Genomic DNA, 7,051 nt, shown 5'->3' on the forward strand with positions numbered 1-7,051 from the left:
TCTCTCTCTCTCTCTCTCTCTCTCTCCCCCTCCCTCCCTCCCTCCCTCCCTCCCTTTCTGTCTCTTTCTCTCTCTGCTCCCCTGACTCAAACCAAGAGTTGGACGTGTCTCTACCCACCCACAGCTTTGAGAAAAAGGTTTTGGAATCAATATAAGGAAAGAACTTAGAAGCAACCGTTTTCTAATTCTCATTTTTATAGTCATTCATATTTATATTCTTTCATTCATTCATTTATTCCTGGCATTCAAGGTCTTCCCCATTCTCGCTCATGATCTAATTTTCCAGCCAAATGTCTCATCCCTCACCCGGAGACACTGGATGCCTCATTCAAACAGGACTACCTGCTATTCTTCCTGGGAAAAGGGAGCGAGAGATTGCAGAAGGAGGAGATCTATCCTGAAAAGGCAGGTGCTTTATCCTGGTCACTTCTCTCCAGGCCTCAGTCTATCCATCCGGAAAACAAAGGGACAAGCCTGGATGACCTTTGCTCAATGCCATTAGCCCTTCCTGGTGAGTCTCTCACTCTCACCTTTGCTATGTCCATCTCATTTCATTCCACAAACATTTATTAAGCAATGACTACGTGTGCCAGATTTGGGGTACCTGGGCATACAGGGACCAAAAGGAAAGTCTCTGCACTGTAGGAGCTTTTAGGAAAGGACACCCCCTAAGACCATCTCCTCCGTGAAGACTTCCCTGATTTCTGCCCCCCATCGCTACCCCGCCTTGAGTCAGCCTTCTCTTTGCACCTGACCCCCACACACATAGGAGAACAGGAGCTTCCAGAGGGTGTTCCCGGCTCTAAGGACTGGCCAGGGGCCACAGAAAGACCTTAAGCTGCTGTCCTGGGTGTGCTCACCGCTTCTGGCCCCAGAGGATGCTGAGCCGCCAGCTGTCTCCTCCCTGTGTGGCCTCTTCTCTCTGCCGCATTTGCCCCTCCTGTAAAATGGAGCTGGGTAAACCAGAAGACCCGAAAGGGGTGATTCTCTCTTCATCTAAGACTCTGCCCAGCCTCCTGAAATATGGATGCCGCGTTATCCTGAGCCGGCAAATGTCCCATTTCTATCCCTCCCCAAGTCACCCGGGGACCACCGGCCAATGTGTGTGGACAGCGAGCCCGATGGGGCGCAACACTACCGGGTGCCCCACCGGCTCCACGGGCCAGAGACCATCACCAGACTTCACGTAATTATAACTTCAAAGAGCATGAATTCTAATACATGCAAATCACTTTGCAGGCTCATCATTCACCCTAATCAGGACCTGGATGTCTATACATCTAGGCAGGGCATGAATATGTGGACATGGATGTGGTGCCTGGGAAGACATGTATACACATACGTGTGTGTGCACATAAATATGGATATTCACATGCATAAAGCATTAGAGACACACATATACGTATAGAGGATGGACCCTTGGTTTGCAGGACACTTCTTGATCCTAGAAGACGCTTAGGGTTTCTCTGGGCTGGGGTCTTCTCTCCCAACCAGCCTGGCAGCTCCAGGGCAGCGGGGGCCCAAGATCTAGAGCCGGGAGGGTCCTCGAAGGTCATCTGACCCATCTGTCTCATCTCAGTGATGAAGAGGAAAGGATGGGGTTGGCCCCAACTCACATGGCTAATATTCAAAGCCAAGTCACCCCACTCAGAATTCAGTGTGTTTTCTGCCAGGCCATACTGACTTGATGGTTATTTTTATTTTTATTTTATTTTATTTTGTCTTAAAATTTTTTAATTTAATTAATTAATTTAGAATATCTTTCCATGGTTACATGGTTCCATGATTCATGTTCTTTCTCTCCCCTCCTCCCACCCCCTTCTGCAGCCAATGTGCAATTCCACTGGGCTTTACATGTGTCCTGACTTGGTGGGAGGGGTGTTTTATGAGGTGGGAGGTAAGGAGATGGATACACGTTTTGTCTAAATTATACATATCTACCAGGATTTAACATGGGTTTCTGTATATAGCAGGTCAACAAAATGTTGATGAAATAGATACATGAATGAATGAACTCAATTCAATAAATTATAAATATTTGTTAATATAAAACATTCTATTAAAACAGTAACAATAATAATAATAATGACAATAACAATTAGCATTGGTGTGAGTCTACTATGTGCCAGGCACTGCACTAATCAATTTTTTTAATCTAATCTCATTTGATCTTCCCAATAATACTAGAATGTGGATATTATTATTATATCCATTTTACAGCTGAGGAAACTGAGGCAAACAGAGGTCAAGGGACTTGTCCTTGTGTCTGTGTCGTTTTGAACTTGCATCTTCCTAATTCGATCCCGGTGCTCTCTCCTGCCCCCCACCCAGCTGTTTCAGTAGTTGTCTCAATAACATCTAATATAATACAGAATAGTATTCTATACTAAGATACAGTGAATCCTGATTGAGAACCCCATCCCCATAGGCAGAAGTTTGTGTTAGACCCCAGGAAAACACAGGGCCTCTGGATGAGCCTGGGAAATAAGCTAAGTGTGAAATAGAGCAAAGACAAATAGAGCAAAATGTCAAATAGAGTTCAGGGATTTTCACTGTCTTGTCTGACTTAAATGTAGTTCCCTTAACTGGAAAGAACGCCTTCAAATCACACTTGAAAGTTAACTCTAGTTTACAAGCCCCCATTGATGTATGTCCCTTTCAATGGTCAGACAGAGGATAGGATTAGTTCAAACTAAGCAAAGGCATTTACTGAAACAGCAAGGTAAGAAATATTGCATCTCCCTTATAAACTTGGAACACATATAAGCTTTCGCCTGGAGTTCCCTTTCAACTAGGAATGATGTAGAATGAGTGCCAGGATCCCCAGATAGGAAGAGGCTTAAAATCCTCCATTTGGCCTTACCCTTGTCTCTAGGATCAATTATATCATGATTATCCCAAACTACTATTTTCCCTCTTCCTGAAATTTCCCTAGTCCTATTCTTTAAAAAAGACCTTACACTAGCCATTAACAAGAAGTAAATCCTGCTGCCCAGATGCTTGGCTCGTAGCCTCATCTTTTGCCTTCAGTGGAGATGTCAGAGGCTCCCTCTTGGTCCTCTACTTTTGTGCTGTGGGTGCTGCCCTTTATCTTTGAAGATGGATGCTACAATGTCTCCTGGGAGACTTCCCTTCACCAGGTAGATGATCCCGGATTGCTTCTAAGTTCCATCAAGACCCGTCTGGCATCTCTTCCTGGCTCTACTTTCTCTCCTCTGGATTATCTCTGAAACCCTCACATTATATGGAAACTATGTGGCCCTGAGAGTGCCCACGGTTCTCTAAAGGGGAGGGGCCAGACCATTGCTCAGTAGATTACCCCACAACCAAAAAAAATTACCAAATGTAGAGTGGGGAAAGACCTTAGAGATCAACTAATCCAACTGTTCTTTTTACAAATGGTGAAATTTGGGCTTTGTAAGGAGCAGCTAGGTGGTTCAGTGGCCAGAGTGCTGGCCCTGGAATTAGGAGGACCTGAGTTCAAATCTGATTCAGGCACTATTTATGTGATCTTGGGAAAGCCACTTAACACTGTTTGCCTCAGTTTCCTCACATGTAAAATGAACTAGAAATGGAAATGGCAAACCACTCTGCCAAGAAAATCCCAAATGGAGTCATGAAAAGTTGGACCCAACTGAATATGACCAAAACAAGAACAAAGCCTTCATGAGGTTAGATAATTTGACTGAGAACACACATTAGATCATCATAAAATTGTAAATTTTGAGCTAGAAGGGATTCTGGAAGTCATCTACTCCAATCTCCTCACTTTACAGAGGAGGTATTTAAAACCTGGGGGGAGGGGTGACTGAGGCCACACGGAACAAGTAGGATGTGGACCCATTTCTTTTGATTCCAGAATCCAGTAGATTGTGGGCTCCTTGAGGGCAGGGACTACCTCTGGCCTCTTTTTGTATCCCCAACACTTAGCATAATGTACGGCACATAGTACATTTATTGATTGCTTGATCAAATCCATTATAAAGATCAGAACTGTAGAAGCCTGGGAAGGGGAGAGAAAACATCCAGAGTTCCTTCTATGAGGTCAAACTTTCTCCCCAGACCCCTAAGTTTGGAGGTGCCCAGACTGCTTGAGTCTGGGGAAAATGCCCCCCATTGCTATGCAGGCCACAGGGTCAGGCATCATTTTTCACTTTGGAGTTTTACTGGCTGTATGGAAGGTCCTGACAGAATGAGGCTGGGTTATGAGATCCTGTCAAGGTTAGAAATGGACAGTAGCATTTCTGGGCAAGTCCAGATGAAGCATTTTTTTTCCTCCAAGATTCTACTGGGCTTGATTTCTAAAAATATCAAGGGATCAAAGGATTGGTCTTCAGTCAGTCACTGACAACAGAGCCCAATGAGCCCAGCCCTGAGCATGGATCCATGGGAGAGACAGAAGAGGAACAGGCTCTGTCCTCAAAGGGCTCACACTATGAACAGGGGCCCGTACCCTGCTCTCCTCCACATAATAGTCTGGTGAGACAAAAAGAACTGAAAGGGTAGAATTGGGATGTGGAGCTCTCATCCATCCATCCATCCATCCATCCATCCATCCATCCATCCATTCATTCATAGGATCTCCAAGGTCAAAAATCAGCTAGACCAGTTTGGGTCTGGAAAAGAATTCCTTCTTCTACGATCAGAACGAGTGGTCAGCCAGGCTTCACTTGAAGCCCTCCAGGGATGAGGAGCTCACTACCTTATGAGACAACTTAATTAATTTCCCTCTTGTATATAATTGAAATCGGCTATCCTGTAACTTCCATTCCATTCTGTTCTTTGGGGACAATTTAATTCAATTTCAAGAAAGTTTATTGTTTATTTAGATATCTGTGAATGAAAAGATAAAAAGAGATTTTGAGGTCTCTTGACTTCAAAAGGTTTAAAGAACATGTAGAACACCCCCACCACTGAGCTAATCCTTGAAGAGAGGGGCCACGGCCCAGTACACCCTCTCCTCTCCAGGCTAAACATGCCTGACCCTTTTAATGGGAAGGGGAGGAAAGGAGAGTTGTTCAATTAGATTTCCCCTAAGGTCCCTTCCAGCTACAAATCTGATCTCCTTGTATTGCTTCATTAGGGGGATGGGAGAAGGGTCTGATTCTGCAGATGGGGAGCCCCCTCCCCTGTGGTCTGAAAGTGCTGCCCATATCTGCATCTGTCCCCGTAGAAGGAAAGCCCAGTGCTGGGAGATAACTGTTATTATTTTTTGTGGTGGTCACTATTACAATTCTATCTATGAGGTTGGCCCCACCACCACCAATTTGGAAAGGCTCCTTTGGCCATTCTGTGGTCAGTGAGGAGAAGCAGGCCATCGTAGAATCCCCCCCCCTGGACAAAAGACACCTACATCTGAGGCTGCTGAGGGTCAGGACCAATCCTGAGGGGGGAAGGGACAGCCTGGAAGCTCAGAAAGTGCTGCCCAATGGCCCGAAACAACTCCGAAGGACCCAGGCTCTCTAGAGAGAGAACTGGTGAACTCTGAATGCAGATTGAAGTAGACCGTTTTTTACTCTCCATTTTTTATTGTTTTCTTTTGTTGGTGTTTTCTTTTGCAACATGGCTACTATGTAAATAGGTTTTGTATAACTTTACATTATAATCACTATCAAATTGCTTATCTTCTCAAAGAAGGAGGGAATGAACTCAAAACACTGTTTTCTTTTAAATGATTGTTAAATTGTTAAATAGTTAAATTTAATTAAAAATAAAATGAATTGTTGGTTTGTTTTTTTTTAAACCCTTAACTTCGGTGTATTGTCTCATAGGGGGAAGAGTGGTAAGGGTGGGCAATGGGGGTCAAGTGACTTGCCCAGGGTCACACAGCTGGGAAGTGTCTGAGGCCGGATTTGAACCTAGGACCTCCTGTCTCTAGGCCTGACTCTCAATCCACTGAGCTACCCAGCTGCCCCCAAAATGAATTGTTTTTTAAAGTGCACTGTGCCCAGGTACAGGCTACCCAGCCAGTTAGTATCCACCAGGCTTCAAGAGTACTGGAGGATCCCAGAGCCTCTCTGACTTCCCAAGTAATGGATGGGTTAGCCTCAACACACATTGGTTCAGCAGGACATCCTGCCACCTTCACACAAATTCTGCAGCAGCATGGAGAAGGCTGGTTCAGGTCCAGGGGAAACCTGGCAAGCAGGAAGAAGGGGAGCCATCAGGAAGCCCTCAAAGGATCCAAGAGCAGCATTTGTACCCCAAGCACTCAGCCTCCCTTCAAGATCTGGCTGGTTGTCATTCATCTTTGCAAAAACTCGTATTCTTAGATAAATCCCTTCAGAAAGCAGGGGAATTGTGCTGGGGTTTCGTTCTCACCTTTCAGTGTCATGAACACCCATGTTTGCTACATATTTTCATTTAGAGAACATTTGCTGCCAAATGTTGGGTGCTGGCCAGGAGAGACTGATCACCCTGTGGTCCTTAACCCCACAAACTTAGTACAGGAGGCATTTTTATCCTCCCATTGACAGGACTGAGGAGCAGCTAGGTGTCTCAATGGATTGAGAGCCAGGCCTAGAGACAAGAGGTGCTGGGTTCAAATCTGGCCTCATTTACTACCTAGCTGTGAGACCCTGGGCAAGCAACTTAACCCCCCTTGCCTAGCTGTTTCCATACTTCTGCCTTGGAACCAATATTTAGCATTGATTCTAAGAGGGAAGGCAAGAACTTAAAAAAAGAAACTAAGTCTCAGGGATCAAATGAAATAATATTTACATAGCACTATTATGTGCCTGGTATATAATAAGAGCTTAAAATGACTGTTCCTTTCCTCCTCATGTCCTCCTTAGAGTCTCAGTGATAGTAAGTGTTAGAGACAATATTTAAAGTCTGTTTGATTTCTTTCCACTAAACAATGGATGGATGGAGGGATGGATGGATGGGTGGATGGATGGATAGAGGGATGGATGGATGGATGGAGGGATGGATGGAGGGATGGATGGGTGGATGGATGGATGGATGGATGGGTGGATGGACAGATGGATGGATGGATGGATGGATGGATGGATGGATGGATGGATGGGTGGATGGATGGATGGATGGGTGG

The sequence above is a fragment of the Gracilinanus agilis genome, chromosome 5 (genome assembly GCF_016433145.1).
Source record: "Gracilinanus agilis isolate LMUSP501 chromosome 5, AgileGrace, whole genome shotgun sequence".
In the NCBI taxonomy this organism is placed as follows: domain Eukaryota; kingdom Metazoa; phylum Chordata; class Mammalia; order Didelphimorphia; family Didelphidae; genus Gracilinanus; species Gracilinanus agilis.